Source organism: Pipistrellus hanaki, assembly GCF_964339955.1.
Source record: "Pipistrellus hanaki genome assembly, chromosome: 2".
NCBI lineage: Eukaryota > Metazoa > Chordata > Mammalia > Chiroptera > Vespertilionidae > Pipistrellus > Pipistrellus hanaki.
Window position 1 is genome coordinate 197627575 of NC_140504.1, and position 22175 is coordinate 197649749.

A 22175-nucleotide genomic window follows, 5' to 3' on the forward strand; every position below is an offset into this window, starting at 1 on the left:
AGTTTCGGGAAAGGGTACCCAAATCCAACTGGCCTCTCATAAGACCACTCCGCCATCTGAGTGGAGACAGGGCTGGGAGGGGCTGAGGCAAAGCAGGGACAGGAGCAGGAGATCCTCAGCGTGGCCTGGGATGTGGGAAGTTATTTGGGGATACACCCTGTGGATGTGGGTTCAGTATGGAGAAAAGAAGGGGGTCCAAAATGCCGCTAAGGGGGGAAGATGGCTACTCTGTGCAGGCCTGACCTCCGCCAGCAGCCGGGCTTCCGGGAACAGCGCGGAGACGTCACGCTGATGCGAAGGGAGGAGAAAGGCGCCGCGCCCTGGGCTCTCTTCCGCGAACCCGGGCCTCCAGCCTGGTCACAGGGAAGCAGCACAAACCCAGGTGGCAGGGCAGCGCTCGACACAACCATCGGTCACGGTCAACAAAAGCAAGGCAAGCCCGCGGCAGTGCTGAGTGGCCTAAGGCGCAGCGGGACCAAGTGGCCGTGCCAGCCTGGAAGGGGTCCTGGGACAGAAGAGGACACGGGGTGGGGGGGGGGGGGGGCCCTAAGGAAAGCCAGCGTCGTTTGGTTTTTAATGCCGCATCAATCCTGGCTGACAATGCGCCACAGTGATGTCTGGGTTAGGGGACACAAGAACTCTCTGTGACATTCTGGCAACTTTCCTGTGAATCTGGAAGTGTTGTAAGTGTCAGGTTTATTTTAACGCGAACCGCCAGGCTGACTTGCACACCTGGGAGGCGCCCTTTATTGGCCCGGAGACAGAGGAAGCGGCGATTCTATTCCAGGCCGCGGCGGAGACCTGTCAGGCCCCGCAGGCAGCGCTGGTTGGAGTCTGGCAGGGAGCTCAGCTCCAAACGCGAACTTAGAAGCCTCGGCAGAAACCAAGGAAGCAGCTTCTAGAGAAAGAATGGGCAGCAGGAAGCGAAGCGCCACAGGCTGACCTGGGAAATGCCACATGGCGGTCACACGCAGGAGTCCAGTCCGGGCTCTGAGGAGGTTCTGCCTGAGGGGCGGGGAGAGGAGAGCAGGAAGCAGCAGGCAGCGCTGGGAGAGAGACCGACCAGGCCATGGTCCACTTGCTTAAAACTCTCCTTATATTTAACAACGCTGAGATCCCTGACGAGCCAACAAAGAGGTTCCGGCAGAATAACGGAAGCTGCCTGCGGAGCGGAGCGTTCGATAAGAGAGGAGGAACCGGGGGAAAGAGCGCTGCCAGGATACCTGGCTCTCGGATCTGTGCGACCACGTTCACAGCAGCATCACTCACAGCCCGGCAGAAGCAGCCCGTGGCCACGGCTGGACGGGGGCTAAGCACAGGGCCTGAGGAAACCATTCGCCTTTCAGGGGAAGGGATTGTGACATGTGCTACCACGTGGATGAACCTTGAGGACATTAAACTACACGACATAAGTCAGTCCTATTGGGATAAATGCCAGCATGATGCTGCTTACATGACGTGCTCAGCAGTAAAATGCATAGAAACAGAAAGGAGAATGCAGGCTGCCCGAACCTGGGGGGGGGGGGGAGGGGGGGGGGAGGTGTGAGTGTTTAACGAGGACAGAGCGTCCCTTCAGCAGGATGGAAAGAGTACAGGGTGTCAGCGATATGAATTTATTTAACATCAAAGAACCTAAAATGGTTCAAGTGGTAAATTTATACTATGTATATTTTACCACAATTATAAAATTTAAAAGAAAAAGAACTTTGCTCCCAAAATGTGAACGCCGTGCCAAGCTCTGACGCCCTGCAAGGGAAAGACCAGGCTGAGCGCTCCCACCAGCCCAGCGCTGCCCGATGCTGCGTGACACACACGTGGCACAGGTGCCCATCTGTGGTGCTCTGCCGCCACCAGTGCCCTCTGACCCCTCAGCCCTGTGTGCACTGTAAGCATTGTTATGTGTGATGTGTCCTGAGGCAGGAGAAAGTCAGGGAAGCGATGACTATAGAAAGGAAGACTGAAGATTGCGTCAATTTGATTTTCAATGTAAGAAAAGTTGCTTTCATTGGGTTTCTTCATCAAGAAGAAAGAGTGTGATCTCAACGGATAAAAACTAGTAACAGATCACCTACTAGCAGAGAAACCAGTGAAGCTCTACTATCCTCCATTTTTGATAGATCTTTAGGAATAGAATAAGAACAACAATTTTCTTCACAATGCATTAGATTGACAAAAATTAAATCAGTGCATAAGGAAAGAGAAAAGGCAGTGTTACTGAGGCAGGCCAAGAATAAACAGGTCCATGAACAGAGAACATCCAGATGAACCACGAGGTAAAGGCAACATTTCAAATCGGCAGAAAAGAATAATGCTCATAATAAGCGTCTGGGGGGAGGGCGGGAGAGCTTTCCCTCAGGCTGCCCACACATACAATGCCGGTCTGTACTGAGCACCTAAGGACAAAAGTTCAAAACAAAAGAAAATGTACCCACCCAGTGTGACTCAGCAGCTGAGTCAGATCCCGGTTGGATTCCTGGTCAGGGCACAGGCCTGGGTTGTGGGCTCGGTCCCCAGTAGAGGGAGTGCAGGAGGCAGCCAGTCAATGATTCTCTCTCAATGATAATTCTCTCTCTCTCTCCCTCTCCCTTCCTCTCTGAAATCAATACAAACATATTTTTCTAAAAAAAAGAAAAAAGGAAATGTAGGAGAATACTTAATGAATAGGTGGAAACTTCCTTAGGTATGCCATCAAGGCCAGAATAACTCCAAGTTTGATGGCATGGCTCATAGGTCTGCCAGGAGCACATTAAAGAACATTATTACTAAAATACAGGTGGGCTAGGCAGGGGAAAAAATGCATACATTTTTTTTTAAAAAAGAAAAACATATAAATTAGAAAGAAAAAGGATGAAGAACTTACTAGAAAAAGAGCAAAAGAATGAACAGACAATTCAATACAGTAACGCAAGTGGCCCAAATATGCTAAAATCTCAGGAGCATACAACAAATGCAAATTAAAGGAGACACAATTTTTCACCTAATGGGTTAAGAATTAAAATAGTGATAATACCAGCATCAGTTAGGGTTTGGGGAAATGAGAACACAAGCTAGAGTACACCTCCCCAGCGGACACGTGACCAATGTTTATACCCTGGTGAGCACCTAGGGTGTACAATTTTAAGAAAAAGTTTTCCATTTTAATCTCTATACTCCTATTTATTAGCATTTTTCCAATGACCATTTATTACTTTTATAACTAAATATATGTGTATATACCTTTCTGCAAAAAACACAATAAAGCAATTTCTCTGGGAGAGAGCAGTTTACCTAAGGCAAATGGACACAGACGATTTTGAATGCTCCCTTTCCCTTGTTGATGGGTAAAGTTCTTCAAATAATATAAGCCAACCTCCCGGTATGACTGTATGGTCTTACAACATCTGTATGAAATTATTTCAAGAAAGGAAGGCCCTAACTTAGCAGTCATAAATGTTAGATCCTAAGCTATGTCAGAGTTTTACATGGCCTGGAGACCCAGCAAAGAGAGACCATCTTCTTCATGCAGGCCTTCCACAGAAGCAGGCATATGATTTCAAGCAAACAGGATCTTCATGAGGCTAACTTAGCAATGGCCACGTGAACCACTGTAAGATCAGCCAATTCACAGATCAGAGGAGTAACCGCAAGGACTATAACTGTAAGCTTAACACACAAATCCTGCAGTTGAACTCTAGCTCCACTGGTTTAATTGCCATAAAACAACCATCCCTCCTCTTCCACCACCATCACCACCACCTCCACCACCGCCACCACCTCCACCTCCACCAACACCTCCACCACCATCTCCACCGCCTCCATCACGTTCAGACAATATAGTGTTTAAAGGAAGACAGGCTTGTAAAAGAACTTCAGGATATATAATTCCAATTTGATTTTAAAATTACTAAAAACTGTTCCCTCCCAATTGGGCATGCCCTGAAGGATAAGTAATCTGTAAATTACACTAATACAGCTGAGAAATACACAGTGGACAAAACTAATGCCATGAAACTAAGCTAACTAAAGAATTCAAAATATAAGTGAATAGTTAAATCCTTTAAAAACAAATATAATTAAACTCTGAATGGGGATATCGGCCCTAATATCCCTACAATACGCAGACCCTCCCTACAATATGTCTTCATCAGAGAGTGATGCTGATTTGGTCCTCAGTGTGAGGTCATAGAAAATACACACTGCTCTCCAGCACAGGTTCCTATCAGAGAGCTCCTAAAACCCTGTAATTTCCCAAATGAAGAGAGCATCTTCTTTCTTATTTTTTAAACAACAGGTTATTTTTTGTTATTAATTCACTGTTATTTTTTAATATAGCTTTATTGATTTCAGAGAGAGGCAGGGAGAGGGAAAGAGATAGAAACCTCAATGATGAGAAGAATCATTGATCAGCTGCCTCCTGCATGACCCCTACTGAGGATCGAACCCACAAGCCAGGCATGTGCCCAGACCAGGAATCAAACCGTGACCTCCTGGTTCAGAGGTCAATGCTTAACCATTGAGCCACACCGGCCGAGCAATAGCATCATTTGTTAAAATGTTTGGTCTCTGACCCTTGTGAATTCCTAAGTGCTGAGAGTTCTGGAAGCATCTTTTGTTCTAATGAGGTGACTAGGTGCGCTCCTTGATGGCAGCTGGTTACCGGAAAGACCAAGCTATGATTTGAACATTGGAATTTTCAGCCCCGCCTCCCATTCTGCAGAGAGGGGAGAGGGGCTAGTAAGGAAGTATAATTGATCATGAAGAAGCCTCCACAAAATCCCAATAGTACACGGTTCGGGGAGCTTCCAGGTGGGCGAACACATCCACACAGGGAAGGTGGTGACACACCTCAACACCGGGGAGCAGAAGTTCCTGCGCTGGGAACCCTACCAAACCACCCCCTGAGTATCCTCCTCACGTCCTTTATCCTATCCCTTAGTAAACTGGTGACGTACATCCTTTATCCGATCCTTCAATACACTGGTAACGGAGTGTTCCTCTGAGTCCGGTGAGCGCTCTAAAAATTAATCCAACCTAGGAGGGGTGTGGGAGCCTCAGATTTACAGTCCATGGGTCAGAAGCACAGGTGACAGCTGGACTGTGACTGGCTTCTTGTGGGACTGGGCCCTCCAGGGATCTGACACTCTCTCCGGGTAGAGGGTGTCAGGAGTGAAGATGTAGGACACCCAGTCGGTGTCGCAGAGCAATCCTTGGCGGGAAAAGGACTCCCACACCTGGTATCAGAAGTGTGTGAGTGTGAGTGTGTGTGTGGGGGGGGGGGTGTGAGAGGAAAGGCACACGCAGGAGAACAGAGTTTTCCCAATACACTTGGCATTCCACAACTCACTCCATCCCTGGACCCTGAGCCACTAATTCACCCACAGCAGTGATTTACTGAGCACCTTCTACTGCCAGGCTCTGTTCCAAACGCTGGGGAGGGAGCAGGAATAAAACAAACTCTCTGCCTGCTGTAGCTCACATTCTGTGGCAGCAAACACACCAATACACCACCATTTCACTACATCCCTCTACCCCCGCCCACCCGCCTCAGCTCCAGTACCTCCCCACTGGTAGGCTCCGTTTTCTTGTTCACAATGCACTCAGCGCCTTTTCAGTCTCCCCTTTAGGACATGCGCCCCCTGCAGACAGGGATGCTCCTTACAGAGACACTCACATATCTGCCTTCCCTCTGTGGTCTGCCCGCCGGCCCCCAACAGAGCCCTCACCCGTTCCCCATCTGGAAAGCAAACATAACGCTCCAACCAGCCCCCTCCCAGCCCCACTCCTCTGGCGGAGCCGAGGAAACGCTGGAGTGGGGACTGCCTCTACCTCCCCCGCCCTCACTGCTCAGAGGCACCGAGCTCCTCTCACTGAAAGGCCTTCCTTCCCACGGGCATCCTCTGCCAGAACACTCTTCTCGCTGATGACTGATCTCAAGCTCACGCCTCATCCCTCATGTCATGGAAATGTCACTTCCTAAGAGAAACTTCTTCCACAAAGTGTGCCCATTTCTTCTGTCCGTGTCACCGGGTCCGATCAGAGCTGAGAGGATGCGTCTGCGGCTGCACTGAGAGGCCACTGGTCCTCTACTCGGAGCTGGAGAAGCTTCCCACGGTCCCTCCTCCCGACCTCTACCAGATCCCGTCCTCTACCCTCCGGGCCCCGAGTCCATCAGCATCTCTGTCCGGCTGCCCAGCTTCTCATGGCTGCCTCTTCCTGAGTCAGCAGATCTGCACATCGGTCTCACCTCTCTGAGCTCCTGCTCCCCGGATCTCGGCCCCACAATGCTCACTGTTTTGCTAGCTCTCAATTGCCTGCACAAACATTTGTTCTAAATTTTGTCCAGCTTCTCTACTTGCAGGAAAGAGGGCCCAACCTCGTAAGTCTACGAAAGTTTTCCCCACTCCAATATTTTCTATTTTTACAGGTTTACACCTTTGGATTCCTTTGTTATTTTATAAAAACGTTGGAAGTGGAGAAAAATACATCTTCAGTGAGTAACTGCTTACCCGGTTACTCATCATTGCTTAACCAGAGCTCTCCCGTTACTCATTTTTATTGATAGGCCTTCTATATGTAAGGATAGAAAACCTTTGTCTGTCAAGCATGTGGCAAATCCTTCTCCCATGTGTCATTTCCATTTGATGGTACTTTTGTCACAAAGGAATGGTAAACTTATGTACAGTTCAATTTACCAGCCTTTTCCTTTCTGATTTTGGTGTCATGATAAAAACAGAGCACCATGAAAATATGGACTCTATTCCTTCTAGTACTGTATTTCTTTTTACACTTAATGTTTAGATTTTTTATATAAGGTATGAGATAGAGGCCTAAGCTTATTTTTTGATTGGTAAGCCAATTGTCCCAAATCCCTTTAAGTCAATAACCCTCTGTTTCCTCCCACCTTAATCACACAGGAACTGAAACTGCTTTCTTAGTGTTTATGTCATTCCATCTGCGGTCTAGCACTGCTGGTCCTCCCCAGGTTCCTGGAGCCCGCTGCAGTTCTACTTCTCGCCAACTACTCCCTCTGATCTCCTTCCTGCTCCATTCCCTTCCCTTTCTCATCCTCTCTCATTTCCCAAACAGTTCACTTCTAGAAGCTCTCCTGCTTCTCATCCTCTCCACTGTCCTCGGGAAATTCCACCTGCACTGCAGCCTCCTGGAGCCTCCGGAGCCCCCAGACCTGCCTCCCACTGCCTCCGGGATCTCTATCTGGAGGTCCCACTGCGCTCCGCGCTCAGCTACACCAACAGGAACTCGGTGTCTCCTGTGTGTTATCATCTACAGGATCACTATCATTCGAGCCAGAATTGGTAACTTCTCTCCTTCGCTAGCACATCTCTGAGGCCACGATAAAGCCTACTGATCCCAGATCTCTGTTCAGCCTCTCCTCTGCCAGCAGTGCCTAAAAGCGGGGCTTCAGTATCTCTGGCTTGCATTCCACCAGGTTTCCAGCTTCCCTCCCGCCATTCTCTGAACTGCCCACGGAGTGACTGTGAAAATGAAAATCATTTCGCTTTTCTGATTAAAACTTTTCAATTGATCCTCGTGGCTTAGGAGGTAAAAATGTGAACCAGCATAGCAGGAGGGCTCTGTGCCCTGGCTGCTGTCTCTCTCTCCTAGAGCCCTGAGCCCGCCACACCCAAGTACCTGGGCGACTCAAGCTCCTGCCTTCTATCCTCAGCACAGGTCCCTTCGGCAGGGAAGTTTTCTTGCTGACTCTCTTTGCCTGGCAAGCGCCCTGTCATAATTCAAATACAGCTTAGTGTCGTATTTTAAACACACCCACCGCTCACATGCCTCGTTTACCTTGTACATACGCACTCCACAGTCCCGCTGTATCCCTTACAGAACCGCCTGCAGTTATGCTTTGTCTGTCTGTCTTCCTGCATGACTGCACCCGTTATTTCCTTCCAATGGCCGGGCCTAACCCAGGGCTTGGGGCACACAGTAGGCATTCAAAACGGTTACTGAACAAAAAGGTTAGCAGACACAATGCTTAGTTAACAAGTGGTTTATAAAAATTACCAAAAAATGCATCTTCATGGGAAATATAAAGAGTGACATCTGACTCAATCATAAAACCCTCATGTAACAAATGTACCTCTGAAGTTCTGTAGATCAGAGGCGCTATGAGTAATACTAATGAGCTTTATATTACAAATCTAACCCGTGTGGAAATAAGGATTTGGGGCTCCTGTGAGCTAAGTAAATCGCCTCACTCAGGAAACATGCTATCTGCGTTCTACACAAAAGCAGCTGACGGTCCGCAGAACTCCAGGGAAGCGCTCCCAGTCTCTGCGGACAGCTGGTACGAGATGCTGCTTTCCCTTCCGGAAAAGCCTCCGCATCCTCTTCCTCGCACGGCACAGCCCCCGCCCCGGGCAGGAGAGCTGCGTCCCTTTATTTGGACAATTGTGTCCTCATTACAAAGAGAATAAAAAGGGCCATAAGCAACGTTCCCATGAAAAGTGGCTCCGTGTCAACGGAAGCAGATGCAGGCGTCTGCTAGGCAGCTTTAGATGACGAGAATGTTTTGATTGCTCAGATTATCAAAAAAGATTTGATATGAAAGTGTTAATGCATCTGTAAAATCTACTTTTAAGTGCAAAGAAATCTTAGTTCAATTTTGAAATCAAACATACACAGTAAAGCCCCAGCCAGGTGGCTCAGTGGGTTGGCGTGTCATCCCGCACACCATAGGCTTCAGGTTCAAACCCCAGTTAGGGCGCATAGAGGAGGCAAGGTTCCTCTCTCACATCAATATTTCTCTCTTCTTCTCCCTACCCCCGTCCTCTCCCTCTCTCTCTAAAAATCAACAAAAACATATCCTCGGGTGAGGATTAAACACACACACACACACACACACACACACACACACACACACCACATATACAGTAAAAAGTGATTTTGAAACTTCCTCCCAGATGAGCCAGGAGACTTGGAGACCTTGGTAACAAACAGATCACCACCCTCCGGCTTCCCTGACAGCATTCACAGTTACACAGGTACAAACTGTAAGAAACAAGGGCCGCCCACTTCTAGATCCAGGCTAACATCTCCCCATTACGCGGAAGCTGTGCCCCATGCGCCATAATCGCCCTGATGCCTCTGCCTCCCTCTCTGAGCTGGGAGTCCCTCCCTGTGCACTGCAGTCGCAGCTACAGCACCCGGAGCATGCTCGATCGGCAAGGCACTGGTGGAACCCCAGCCACAAGGAGAATGTCTGCTCACCCAAAACTCCTTTCCACAGCTCCTGACTGTGTTCTAAGTGTTCCCTTGCTTTTCTTTAGTTTCAGCTTGTGGCAGCTTTTAAGAACCAGCTTTAATGAGCTACCTTTCATACAGAGAGCACTTCGAGCGCAGAGTTGCAGGCACCGCTGTGGCAGCTTCACCCCGAGGTTTCGGTCAGTGGCATTTCCCAGAATCTCCTGGTCTGCCCAAGGTTTACACGTGAGCCCGGCTTCTGGCTGAGCAGGGCTCCCCCTGTGGGAGCGCACTGACCACCAGGGGCAGCTCCTGCTTTGAGCGTCTGCCCCATGGTGGTCAGTGCACATCACAGCAACTGGTCATTCTGCCAGTAGTTCGCTGTTCAGTCGATTTGCATATTAGGGTTTTATTATATAGGATTATGTTAGATGTTGTGCCTGTTAACACACTGAATCCTCCAAACCATCCTTAAAGTATGACTTTTAAGCCTCCAAGGATTTAGTGAGGCTTTCAAGGATCTTAATGAGAATGCCAAAAAAAAAAAAAAAAAAAGGAAAAGAATCAGTCAGAAATTAAGCATACACTGACTGATAAATAATATGCAGGGATTCAACAGTAGACTAAAGGATCCATATAATCAAATCAATAATTTGAAATATGAGGAAGCAAAAAACACCCAACCAAAAGAGCAAAAAGAATAAAAAAAATATGAAGATAGTGTAAGGAGCCTCTGGTACAACTTCAAGCGTACCAACATCCGAATTATGGGGGTGCCAGAAGAAGAGAGAGAGGAAGATATTGAAATCCTATTTGAAGAAATAATGACAGAAAACTTCCCCTACCTGGTGAAAGAAATACTTACAAGTCCAGTAAGCACAGAGAGCCCCAAACAAGAGGAACCCAAAGAGGATCACACCAAGACACATCATAATTAAAATGCCAAGGGCAAAAGACAAAGAGAGAATCTTCAAAGCAGCAAGAGAAAAGCAGTTAGTTACCTACAAGGAAGTGCCCATACAACTGTCAGCTGATTTCTCAACAGAAACTATGCAGACCAGAAGGGAGTAGCAAGAATAGCAAGATGATGAATAGCAAGAACCTACAACCAAGATTACTCTACCCAGCAAAGCTATCATTTAGAATTGAAGGTCAGATAAAGAGCTTCACAGACAAGAAAAAGCTAAGGGAGTTCATCACCACCAAACCAGTATTATATGAAAACTCAAGGGTATTCCTTGTAAAGAAGAAGAAAATAAAGATAAAAAATGTGAACAACAAAGTAGCAACAAATACATATCGATCAACAAATGAATCTAAAAATCAAACAAATAAAAAATCTGATGAACAGAATAAACAGGTGAATGGAATAGAATCCGGGGCATGGAATTGCAATAGACTGACAATTCTCAGAGGAAAGGGGTTGTGGGGGAGCGGGAAAAGATTAGACAAAGATCTTATATGCATGAATGCATTACCTATGGTCATAGACAATAGAGTGGTGCGGGCCTGGGGTGCGGTGGGAACTGGGTGGAGGGGAGCTATGGAGGGAGAAAAAGAGGGACATCTGTAATAATCTCAACAATAAAGATTTAAAAATAATAAAAATTTAAAAAAGAATGCAAAAGAGCAAAATAAGCCAGTCGGAGAAAGATAAATATCACATGATCTCTCTCATTTGTGGGATATAATGAACAGCATAAACTGGTGAACAAAAATAGATCCAGAGACTGGGAAAAATCAAACAGACCATCAAACCTCAGAGGGAAGGCAGGGAAGGGGGAAGGGGGGAGGGAGGAAAGATCAACAAAAAAATTTGTATGCATGCATATAAGCATAACCAATGAACACAGATACTAGGGGGGTGAGGGCATGTGCTGGGGGGTGGGAATGACTGGGGGAGGTTAATGGTAGGGGAGAGAAATGTATAATACTTTAATTAATAAAGAATAATTTTAAAAGAATAAAAAAGAAACCAGTTATATGGACATTATATTAAAATATAAAATTTGTGAAAAAGAGAAATCATTATTAGCCAATACCTACTCTGAGAACTCCCTAGATGCGGTCTGAGCTAACCTCTTGGTCATCTTTCCAGAGCTCTGCCTGCCTACAACAGAACGTTTTCTAACACCTGAAGTTTCTCAGAAACTGATCATCTTGCAAAATACGGTTTTTCTGAACTGCATGACCGCTTACTTTACCAGGATGCTCACGGGCCCAGTGCTTTGGGGTTGGGTGGGGTGGGAAATGTAACAGACATCTATGGACAGGAGAGAGTAGCTAATTGGAGGTGAACTATGGGGAGGAAAAAAGGAATGTTACCAGTAGGTGTTTCATCATATTGAGCAGAGATATTCAGAAAGGAAAGAAGGATGAAGAAGGCTGCAGGAAAACAAACGGGCAATCTCTGCCCTGACTGACACCAGACCGAGAGTTACCCCTGGCTTAAGAGACATAGCCAAAGTCAGGAGTGTCAGGGGGTCCACAATCTTATGTTCTAATAACGTGATTGTATATTCAATAAAGCCGATTTCCTGTGAAAGCAGCCAGCAGCAGATTGAAGTGGTGACACTAAATCCTAGTGCACTTTAGAGTCTCCTGGGGAGCTTTTAAAATCCCAGCCTGGCCCACCCCGGAATGTTAAAAAGCCGATTCTAATGGGGCGGAGGATGGGAACCACAACGGCAGAGCCCTAGGCTGGAGCAGGCTGGTTCTCCACGCTGCTCAGTGAGGCCATTTTTACCATTTTGTACAGAAGAACACACACACTCCCCACGCACATACTCACTATGACACCCACAAGGTTCTCCCGCTGTTTTCTCAACACCCTAAACAAGGGTCAGCAGAAGTCCAGGAGAGCCGGGCCCTGAAAATGGCGGATCTGGTCTGTACTGGCCCGCACTGACCTAACTCCAAACTGCCTTCTTCATCCTGTTCCTCACCCAGCACTGGCACATGGTAGGAATTTTGTAAATGGCAAATGAATGAAAGAAAGAAAAGGAGGGAAAAGAAGAAAAACTTCTTCCTTTGTTTCAACCTACCACATGGGAACTCCTGAGCCCCGTCTTTGACTCCCGCTGTTAAGAGGGCAGACAGCGCCTGCATGGCCACAGGGCGGGCTGCCTGAGCGTTTCTTTGAAGACCACGTGGAAACTCTGCTTCTTCTTTCGAGGGCCCGTACAAATATCAATGTGTGCAGTGGAGGGTGGGGTGGATGGGGCTCCAGTGTAAACCCCTCCTGAGTGTGGACAGGACTTGAGTTTATTCTAAACCATTGGAACAGCCAAGTGATGCGGCTGGTGGTTCTGAGTGACTCCATCACATGAGACTGGAGCATCCTTCTTGCTGGGACACCCTCTCCTGCTGGCTCTGAGCCAGCAGCCATGTTGGGAAGGCACAGAAACCAGGAGCTAACAGCCGTCTTCAGCTGACAACCAGTGAGAAACGGAGGCCCACAGTCCAAAGCACACCAGGAATACTGCCAACAACCCGTCAACCAGGAAGAGGGTCCTTCCACGATCAAACCGTCTGAGGAAGGAGGACGAGCAACCATGGTGGGAGCTGCTAAGGGGCTCCAGACAGAACGTGCCTGGGTTTGGTGATTTGTCTGGTGTTGGCAGAGATGAACAGAGAGAGCTGAAGTGGACTAGCTGTGGTCTGGCCACAATTCAGTGCCATGGTGGAGTGCACCTCCATGCAGCTCAGAACTGCTGTCCTTCCTTTCCTGCCTCAGTTTCTTTACTTCCTTACCTTTAGTGGCATTCATACTCAGACACCTTTATTAAACATTAGGCTCTGGGCAAAACGGGGTGGTCCGAACAGATCCCTGCTTGGTGGTGCTGGCATTCTAGAGGACCCCCCTCATAACTAATAGGGCGTCCGAGCTGTTAGCTCCTGGAGATCCGCTCTCTTCTGGGCTCCTGGTTCTCCGGGACCTTCTGCTTATTCACTGGTGGCTGCCTGCTGGAGCGGGCAGAGTGCTGCTCCTTACCCACAATTACCCTCACTTCTCCAGCTAATTCCCCAGCTGCTCCTCATGGCCTTCCTCAGACAGGCCTCTGCACCTGGAGCTCCAGGAGCCTTCTCTTCCTCTCTTGTTTTCTTACCCAGCTGAAGGGCCAGGTCCCCAGTGCATGCTCACTGCCTTAAAATCCCCGCCTGCCCTGCCCTCTGCTCCTGCCCGGCTTTCTGCCTCCCCACTCCCACCGGAGACAGGAGGGACTCCTCGGACAGCTAGCTGGGATAAAGAGCCGAGTGCGCGCGCTCACCTCCCTCCCGTGGCTGGGGAACCTGCGTGCATGCCGGAGCACGCCTTCTGCCCCTCTCCTCGCATCACAAGTTCGGGGGCGGGCGGGCTCCACAGATGCGTCTGGAGCTCCCAAGGACGGTGACTCAGCCAGGCTGTCTAGTTCAGAGACACGGACTAGCGGCACCCTGAGGAGCAGGCCCACGCCGCGTCTGCTGCTCCGGTCCCCCGGCGCTCATCCATTCAGTGACAGTCACTGAGCACCCGCCATGTGCCGGGCACTGTTCTAAGCTCCCGAGACCCTCAGTAACCAGAGCCATGAAGACTCCTGTCCACCTCGACCTTCCAGTCCAGCCCGGGCAGCCAGACAGCTCACAACAAGAAGAGCTGAATTACATAGTCTATTAGATAATGCCAAACGCTAATTCCCAAACACTTATGTCTCACTATCCTCATTTATGAAATAAAAAATACATAATCATCACACAGCAGGTGCTCTCAATTGCTTGAGAAATGGATTGTTAAAAATTACTGGAAAATGCTTAAATATAAAATTTTTGATTAATAACAATTAAGGCATTTAATAAAAATTATTCTTAAATAAAACAATTAGCATTAGGGATTCTAAATTTTGTTCACAGTACAAATATTAAAATAAAACTTTACCAGGCACAGTAACAGCTGTCTTCTGAGGCCAGGAAAGGAGACTTGCTACAGAGTGAAAGGGATGTTAGGAGAAATGGGAAATGACTATACTCTGTCCTCAATTTTAAGGATTCTGCTTATTAATTTCAATAATGTATCTGTTCTCAGAAATGGGAAATGAATGGCATCTTCCCTTTCTTCCAACTCTTTCTTAATTTTTAAAACGGACAATATAGTTAAGGGTTTTTTCCCTGCTTCTGGGGGAAAAAAAATAAAAGAAAAAAAACCACGCCTCTTTGGCCCTTTCTAAGTAGGAGCCCAGCTTCTCTGAGGAGATCCTGTCCCCCACAAGGACCCCCCTGCCCCTGACCTCTGTGCTGGGACTCCCCCCTTCCCTGCGGAGCTCCCCACACTGACCTCTTTCAGAGGGAACCCCCTCACACACACACAAGGATGGTCTCTCTCTGTTCGAATGGCTTGGCCTTCTGAGAAACTCCCGAACTAATAAGCAATTACACGTGGTTAGCATACCGAAGTCTATTGCTTTCCTATATACCGGTAATGAACAAGTGGAATTTGAATTTTAAAACATAATACTATTTACATTAGAAACCCCCCCCCCCAAATTGAAATAGATATAAATCTAACAAAATATATACACAAACTGCAAAACTCCGATGAATAAAATCAAGAACTAAATAAATGGAGAGATATTCCATGTTCCTAAACAGGAAGACTCACTATTACCAGGATGCCCATTCTTTTCAACTTGACCTACAGAGTCAACACAATCCCACTGACAATCCCAGCGAGTTACTTTGTGGATCTCAACAAAGTGATCCTAAACTGACACGAAGAGGCAAAGACCCAAAACAGCCAACTCAACATTGAATAACAAAGTCAGAGAACTGATACTATGTGACTTCAAGACCCACTAACAAGCGACAGTCATCAAGACAGGGTGGTGGCGGTGAAGGAGCAGCCAGAGTGGAACAAACAGCCAGAAACACAGCCACACGGACACAGCCAGCGGGTCTCTGACACGGAGCACGCGGAGCGCATGGAGCACAGGGCCTCTCAGCAAAGGGAGCCGGGACACTGGCCAGCGCCTGGAAAATAACAGGCGCAGGCACAGACGCTATGCCCTTTACCACCATCAGCTCCAAATGGATCACAGACCTAAATGTAAGACACAAAACGTGACACTCCTAGAAGATAACATCAGAGAAAGCCTGGATGACCTTGGGTATAGTGTTACGCCACCAAAGGCAGGATCCGTGAAAAGAAACATTGATTGGCTGGACTCGATTAACGGCAGCATCAAAAGAACAGGACCAGCCCAGACAGGGAGGAAATATTTGCAGAAGACAGGTCTGATGAAGGGCCACTACCCAACCCGTTAGGTCGGTAGTATGAAAGGACTGGGCAGTGGGTAGACAGGTCGGTAGGTAGGTAGGCAGACAGGTAGGTAGGTGGGTAGGCAGACAGGTGGGTAGGTAGGCAGGCAGATATGACATGTAGCTTTAGGGTTCTGCTGTTTGTAGCCATTTGGGCCAAATGCTGGTGGAAGGAAGGCAGGTGGAGGCTATACTTGAAGACGTCACCTCTTCAAAAAAAGAAATCACACAAATTGCACTATGCTTCCTACCCCTACCCTCACTGCCACCATGCTTTAAAAGGACTGCCCACATAGCAAGGCATTAACAAACCCTTCAGATACCAAAAATGAATGCTGCCTTCCCTGGCTTCCAGTACAGGAGCCAAGAGGAGAGACTTCAGAAAGCTCAGCTGTACTCTAGGCAGCCAAGTACCGAACCCTGACTGTACTGTGGGAGCCGAGCCGAGATTACAGCCAAGTGAGGCAGTCAGAGCATCCTCTAGGGGCCGACGTAGTTGCACTGGAACATGGTGGAAATGCACATTCACAGGTCTCGCCCCAGACCTACGGGAGCAGAAACTCGGGGGGGTGGGGGGGTGGTCTGTGTTTTAACAAGCCATCCAGGTGATTCAGATGCAGCTCAGCTTGAAAGCCACTAAGCTAAGAATGCCAGCCTTCCCACGAATCTTCCCTGTCCGTCTCAGCTGACCCTCAGGACCCCGCTTCTCCTTACGAACGTCAGTGCCACGGTCACTGAAAAGAGTGGGACACTGTACCCCACGCAGCCCATCAACGGAGTCTGCACAGAACAGTCTTACGGCAACTGAACTCTCTCCTCAGCCCTCTTCATCAACTTAGGAAAATTGGGCCCAGACTGGATCCTCATTTGCACTTTAACATTTTTAATAAACAATCTCAGCAAACAGCACTGTGTATTAAGACCTAGGCAAAAAGCCCAGGCCGGTGTAGCTCAGTAGATAAGAGCGTCTGCCTGCAGACTGAAGGGTCCCGGGTTCAATTCCGATCAAGGGCATATGCTTGGATTGTGGGCTCGACCCCCAGTGGGGGATGTGCAGGAGGCAGCTGATCCATGATTCTCTCTCATCATTCATGTTTCTTTCTCTCTCCCCTATTTCCTTCCTCTCTGAAATGAATAGAAATATATATTTAAAAATAATAAAAATACCCCTGGCAATGGACAAGGAGACACCTGATTGGAGGTGTTGCTCTTTATCAATCAGGGGCAAAGCAGATGTACAGTCCTTAGTTCAGCCTAGCTTGATGCCTGTGTTGGTGGCCAGAACTTTTTAATGCCTGAGGCACATAAAAATAATAACAATAATAATAATAATAATAATAATAGACCTAGGCAAAAAGACACTGTTCAAATTTCAATTCCAGTGCTATCCCTGGCCAATGTGGCTCAGTGGCTCAGTTGGTTAGAGTAGGGGTGTCGAACTCAATCAGAGAAGGGGCCAAAATCTAAAATCCAGCCTAAATCGCGGGCCGAATGGTTTACTGAACAGTCATAAACTGACAATGTCATAAACTGACGGCGGAGTGCAGTGATGACAGCGCGGTGCGGGCCACATTGCAAGGCCTGGCCGGCCGGATTTGGCCCGCGGGCCTTGTGTTTGACACATGTGGGTTAGAGCATCGTCCCAAACACCAAAAAGTTGCAGGTTTGATTCCCAGTCAGGGAACTTAGTAGGATTCAGATTCAATCCCTGATTGGACATATATGGGAGGCAGCCAATTGATGTTTCTCTCTCTCTTTCAAAAAAAATCAATAAAAACATAACCAAATATTTTCAACTCCAGTGCTAGACAGGCATAGAAACCTGAGCCCCTGAAACAAGGCTGGCTGGCCCCTGAGGGCGCCAACGCCTCCAAGTCAGAGGGACAGAACGCTGAGGGGCTGGGTGATGAGAACGTGGTGGGATCAGATAGTGGTGATGGTCACACAACTTCGTGTATATGCTCAAGATTACTGGATTGTACATTTAAAAATAAAAATAAGCTCCCGAGCTAGACCAAAGCTGCCTGCACTCCCAAACAACTCCGAGAGCCTCTCCTGCAGAACTGGGCTGAAGGCAAATCTTAAAGGTCTCGGCACAACCAGCAAAACGGCCAGGCGGGGTCCCGCCGAGCACTCAGCTGGCCGGCAGCAGAGCCACCACTGCCCGTTTCTGCCAGCTCCCTGTCTTTCCGAGATACCAGTGGCGCTTGGGTTCACCAAGAAAGTCTGAATTTCACATCTTCATTAAATTTGTAATCTGAAAAAGTACAGCCTATGACAAATATGTCCCAGCGCACAAAGTCATTGCTCATGTTTGATTTGTGATTACAATCCCTAGGTACCCAGGAGGTCACTGAAGTTGTTCTTGGACTAATGACAAGAAGCAGAAGTGAACTTAAGACTAGATGATATATTTGTGCCAAGGCCTGACGGCAGACTTACAGAAATGCTTGCTGAGCACAACCGGTTTTTGGATCGTTGGGGGGAGGGAGGGGGAGGGGACAACTACAGGGCACATGACAGGGCACATACCAAATTCAAAAGAACCTGCCTGAGAACAGACAGCGTGATATTCATGTTGTAAGACACAATTTAGTCTTGGAAAATCATCATGGGCTGATTTAATTAACATTGTTCATATAAAATTTATTAGGTTTGTGATTCCATGCAGTGTACATATGTACTGAGCTTTATGATCACAGAAGTCCAAGAATTTATATTAAGTTTTGGTGTTTTTACGGATTTCATCCATTCAACAAATATAAGTGTCCCCCAAAAAATGTACACACACACACTTGGAATAATTATAAAGACAGTGCTTATTTAAATACATTTCATTTTCTAAACTGAGCTCCCAGCTGTTAAAGCGTGCATATTTTTGGGACACCCTGTATTACTGAGCACTGACTATAAGCCAAGTAGTCTTCTAAGTGCTACATTTCTATAATGATAAAAATGTAATATGTTAATTAGACTGGACAGCCGAACGACCTTCCGGACAAAGCCGGAGCTACGAGGGCCGAGCCCCTTGCTTGAGTTTCGTGCACCGGGCCTCCAGCATTATACTGAAAGAGTTACGTTAGAATGAAGGTGGGGCCACAGGAACCGCTTCCTTTAAAGGAAGCACTATGTTCCATCTCATGAACATGACTACTCTCTGCATAAGCTTTGCTTCCTTACCGGTCCTCAGAGCGCCCCCGGCAGTACTGCCCCCTCCCCAGCTGCAGCCTCACTGATGCGGGTGAATACAGCCAGTGTCCCTGGGCCCCTCCCTGCGGGACTGACAGGCTGATGAGTAGGCGTGCGCTCACGTAGATTTGGGGATCCATCACCTCACTTCACACCAAGTTAAACAGAGGAACTGTAGTTAGCCCAACTGCTACAAAATGATGTTTAACTTGAAGTTCGGTACCATACACTGTATTCAAAAATCATCCCTCGCTGCGATCTACTGAAAGTCAGCCCTCAGCCGAAACTGGTTTGGCTCAGTGGATAGAGCATCAGCCTGCGGACTGAAGGGTCCCGGGTTCGATTCCAGTCAAGAGCATGTACACTGGTTGAGGGCACATCCCCAGTGGGGGTGAGCAGGAGGCAGCTGATCGATGCTTCTCTCTCACTGATGTTTCTAACTCTCTATCTCTCTCCCTTCCTCTCTGTAAAAAAATCAATAAAATATATTAAAAAAAAAAAAAAAGTCAGCCCTTGACACAAGGGTTTATAAGAAATAAAAATTAAAAATAAAGAAGATTTTTTTAAAAATCAGTAGTGTCACTCTTAAAACTTGGCTCTCCGTGTTCTTATCCGCATTTTCCTACTTGCAGTTCCCCCGAAAAGCACTGCCTGGACTCCGAGGAGAACCTGGGCCATTCCGATGGCTGGCTCTGCCGAGCACTCAGACAGACGAAGCTGTGTCAAGGTTAACTGCTGTCCGAGGCATCAGGCAAAACAGCCCACTCGCCTTTCTGATCAGAGCACTGATTACGTGCTTGTCAGTTTAGCTCACATTTTGGAAGTTTGAAAAGTTCTAAATGTAAAAAAAAAAAAAAAAAAAAAAAAAAAAAAAAGTTTTTCCAAAAGATAAGATATAAGTTCACTAGCAAAACCAATCATTAAAAAAATTACACCCCTAAATCTGAGTTTATAAAATCTGTGTTTATAACTGATTTTATAAGCTATACCAAGAAAAAAATTAAAAATACAAGAATATATGCCTACACCACACAATAGTGATTAAAGGAATTTATTTTTTAATCTTTATTGTTGAAAGTATTACACAAGTCCTCTTTTCCCCCATTAACCTCTTCCCGTCCACTCCTCCTGTCCTCCCCCCAGGAATTTTTAAGTAAGGTGGCTTCTTGTTGTTAAAATCACTTAAGTGAAACATAATTTAATAATTCTCATGGTCTTACAGTTCACTTTTCTTCTCTGAATGTAGAAATGGGGGAGGGGCGTACTCATCACTGAAAGGGGTAAATTTCTCCCCATAAAAGGCATTCTCACTCAGGGTCTCCTCCGGCTTCTGTGGTGTGCCCCCAGGGCATGTCTGTCTGTGCTGCTCTCTACACAAACATCTGCACCTCAAAATACCCAATAACCAGTTAATATGAAAATTTATCAAGTTACCACCAAACAAAAACCTTTGATGAAACTTTATTTAATATCAGTACAAACTAGAATTCTATTTTGTTTGCTTACTCTGGAGAAACTTTGTATTGGAGGGAAACAAGCAAAAGAAAGAGCACTCCCAGTACAGCCGGGATGGCCGGGGCTCGGGAGCACGTGTGCGTTAGGAGGGCTGGGCGCCGTTACTCGGCTGCCTGCGGAAGCGACCGGGCGACTGTGGGACCGGGGGTGCTGTTTTCAGTCAAACAGCTAATTAATGACTAAACAAAAGAGACTTTAGTCCCAACAACACTCATGGAGTACTAATATGTGTAATTATGAAGTAGTCGTTTGTGCAATCAGAAAGTTGCATTAGCATAATTATTTCTGGCCCTGGGCCTTAAAAATATTAGCTTAAAACGAAAAAACCTGGTCACAGTTCGCCCAATGAAGATGTGAATACAAACAGGTCATGAAGCAAGAGCTGGCGCCTTGACAGATGCGCGCTGTGTTTAATGCTTTCCCTCTCCTGCCCTGGATGGAAACATCAAGCCTAACCCTCCAGCTACCTGGAGGCACAGAATTCCTACTGGTAATACCCATTCTTCATTATCCACAGCCCCTAGATTAATATTCATCAAGAATAAAAACGATTTCCACAAGAAATGAGTGTGCTACTTAAAAAACACCTTCATGCAAAAATACATTAAGTGTATGTATAATACTTTAAATGCAAATGCATAAAGAAGCCAAACAGCTCTATAAAACAAAGGATCACGGTCACTAACAGCTGCAAGATCTCGGAGGCCACAGGAAGTTACCCTCTGGGACAGACATGGAGCGAGTCCGGGAGGGACTCCCACGTCCACCACTGACTTCCTCTCCTCTCTCCGAGGAGAACGCAGGACTGCTGCACAGGTCCCTGAGGCGCACGTGGGATTGCGCCCTAGAGCCTGGCATAGGCGGATGTCCCATAAATGCTCGCTGCCAAGACTGCTGCCATCAGCCTCATTCCTTCATCGTCTTCGGAACCCGGGCGGAGGTGAGTGTGGTGGGGAAAGCGTAATCTAGACTTCACATGCATCTGATTCCAAGTGGCAAACAGCACTCAGGAAAGGAAGGTTTCCCTCTCCCGATGAGCTGGGAGGTGAAGAGTGGCTTACCTGGCCCTGAGATCTCTCTTCCCCTCTAATAATCCTCCTCTCAGTGACTTTCAGCTCCACCAAATATGGGCAAATGAACCCACAATACGAACCCGCTGCTAACGGTTTTTAACCCAAAACTAAATCACAGAGAGGTTCTGCTGAGTGCACTGATGTTCAGAGTTACGGGCCTTTGATGGAAAGCCTAGACAACACACAAGAGAACGAATGTTCCTGAGAACTCAAAGAAATGAAGGTCAGACCAAGGCAAGCCCTATCAAGTGAGCTATCTTGACCAATTTAACCACTTTCACCAGCAGTCCCACAGCAGTCACAGGCAGGGCTACCATCCTGCCATCCTGTTACAAGGCTCAGGGACAATTACCCCATCCTCACCTCTGGCAGAGGACAGTCTCCACGAACGGCAGCATGGGAGTGGCCCAGGCTCCCTCTCCCCTCCCCCAATATGCACACGCAGTGTAAAAGGTGGGCTTTCTCAAATAGTCATGAATACTACAAGACAGGTCGGACCTGAACAAAGGAATTTCTCCACATTTCTACAGACTGCTCCCGGGAATTCCGCTGTGCACACCCCGCGGAGAGATGGGGACAACATGGGCGAGGAGAGGCCAGCTGACATCTCGTCCTGGCAACTCGGGCCGCCAGTCCATGTGGCGAACATGCTGTGCACATGCCGGGCCAGTGAGATCTAAGGAAATGCACGTGTGTAAACCCAGCCCCTGAGTACAAGCCGCTTCAAGCGGCCCTCCACCAAACACAGCCCTCCACCAAACACAGCCCTCCACCAAACACAGCCCTCCACCAAACACAGCCCTCCACCGAACTCAGCCCTCCTCCAAACTCAGCCCTCCACCGAACTCAGCCCTCCACCGAACACAGCCCTCCACCGAACTCAGCCCTCCACCGAACTCAGCCCTCCACCGAACACAGCCC

General features: G+C 47.6%; 1 protein-coding gene across 7 annotated transcripts in view; it reads right to left on the minus strand.

The window, feature by feature from the left end:
- CAMTA1 (calmodulin binding transcription activator 1) overlaps positions 1 to 22175 on the minus strand; it is a 540293-nt gene that overhangs the window by 482159 nt on the left and 35959 nt on the right. The gene's annotated exons all lie outside the window — the stretch shown is intronic.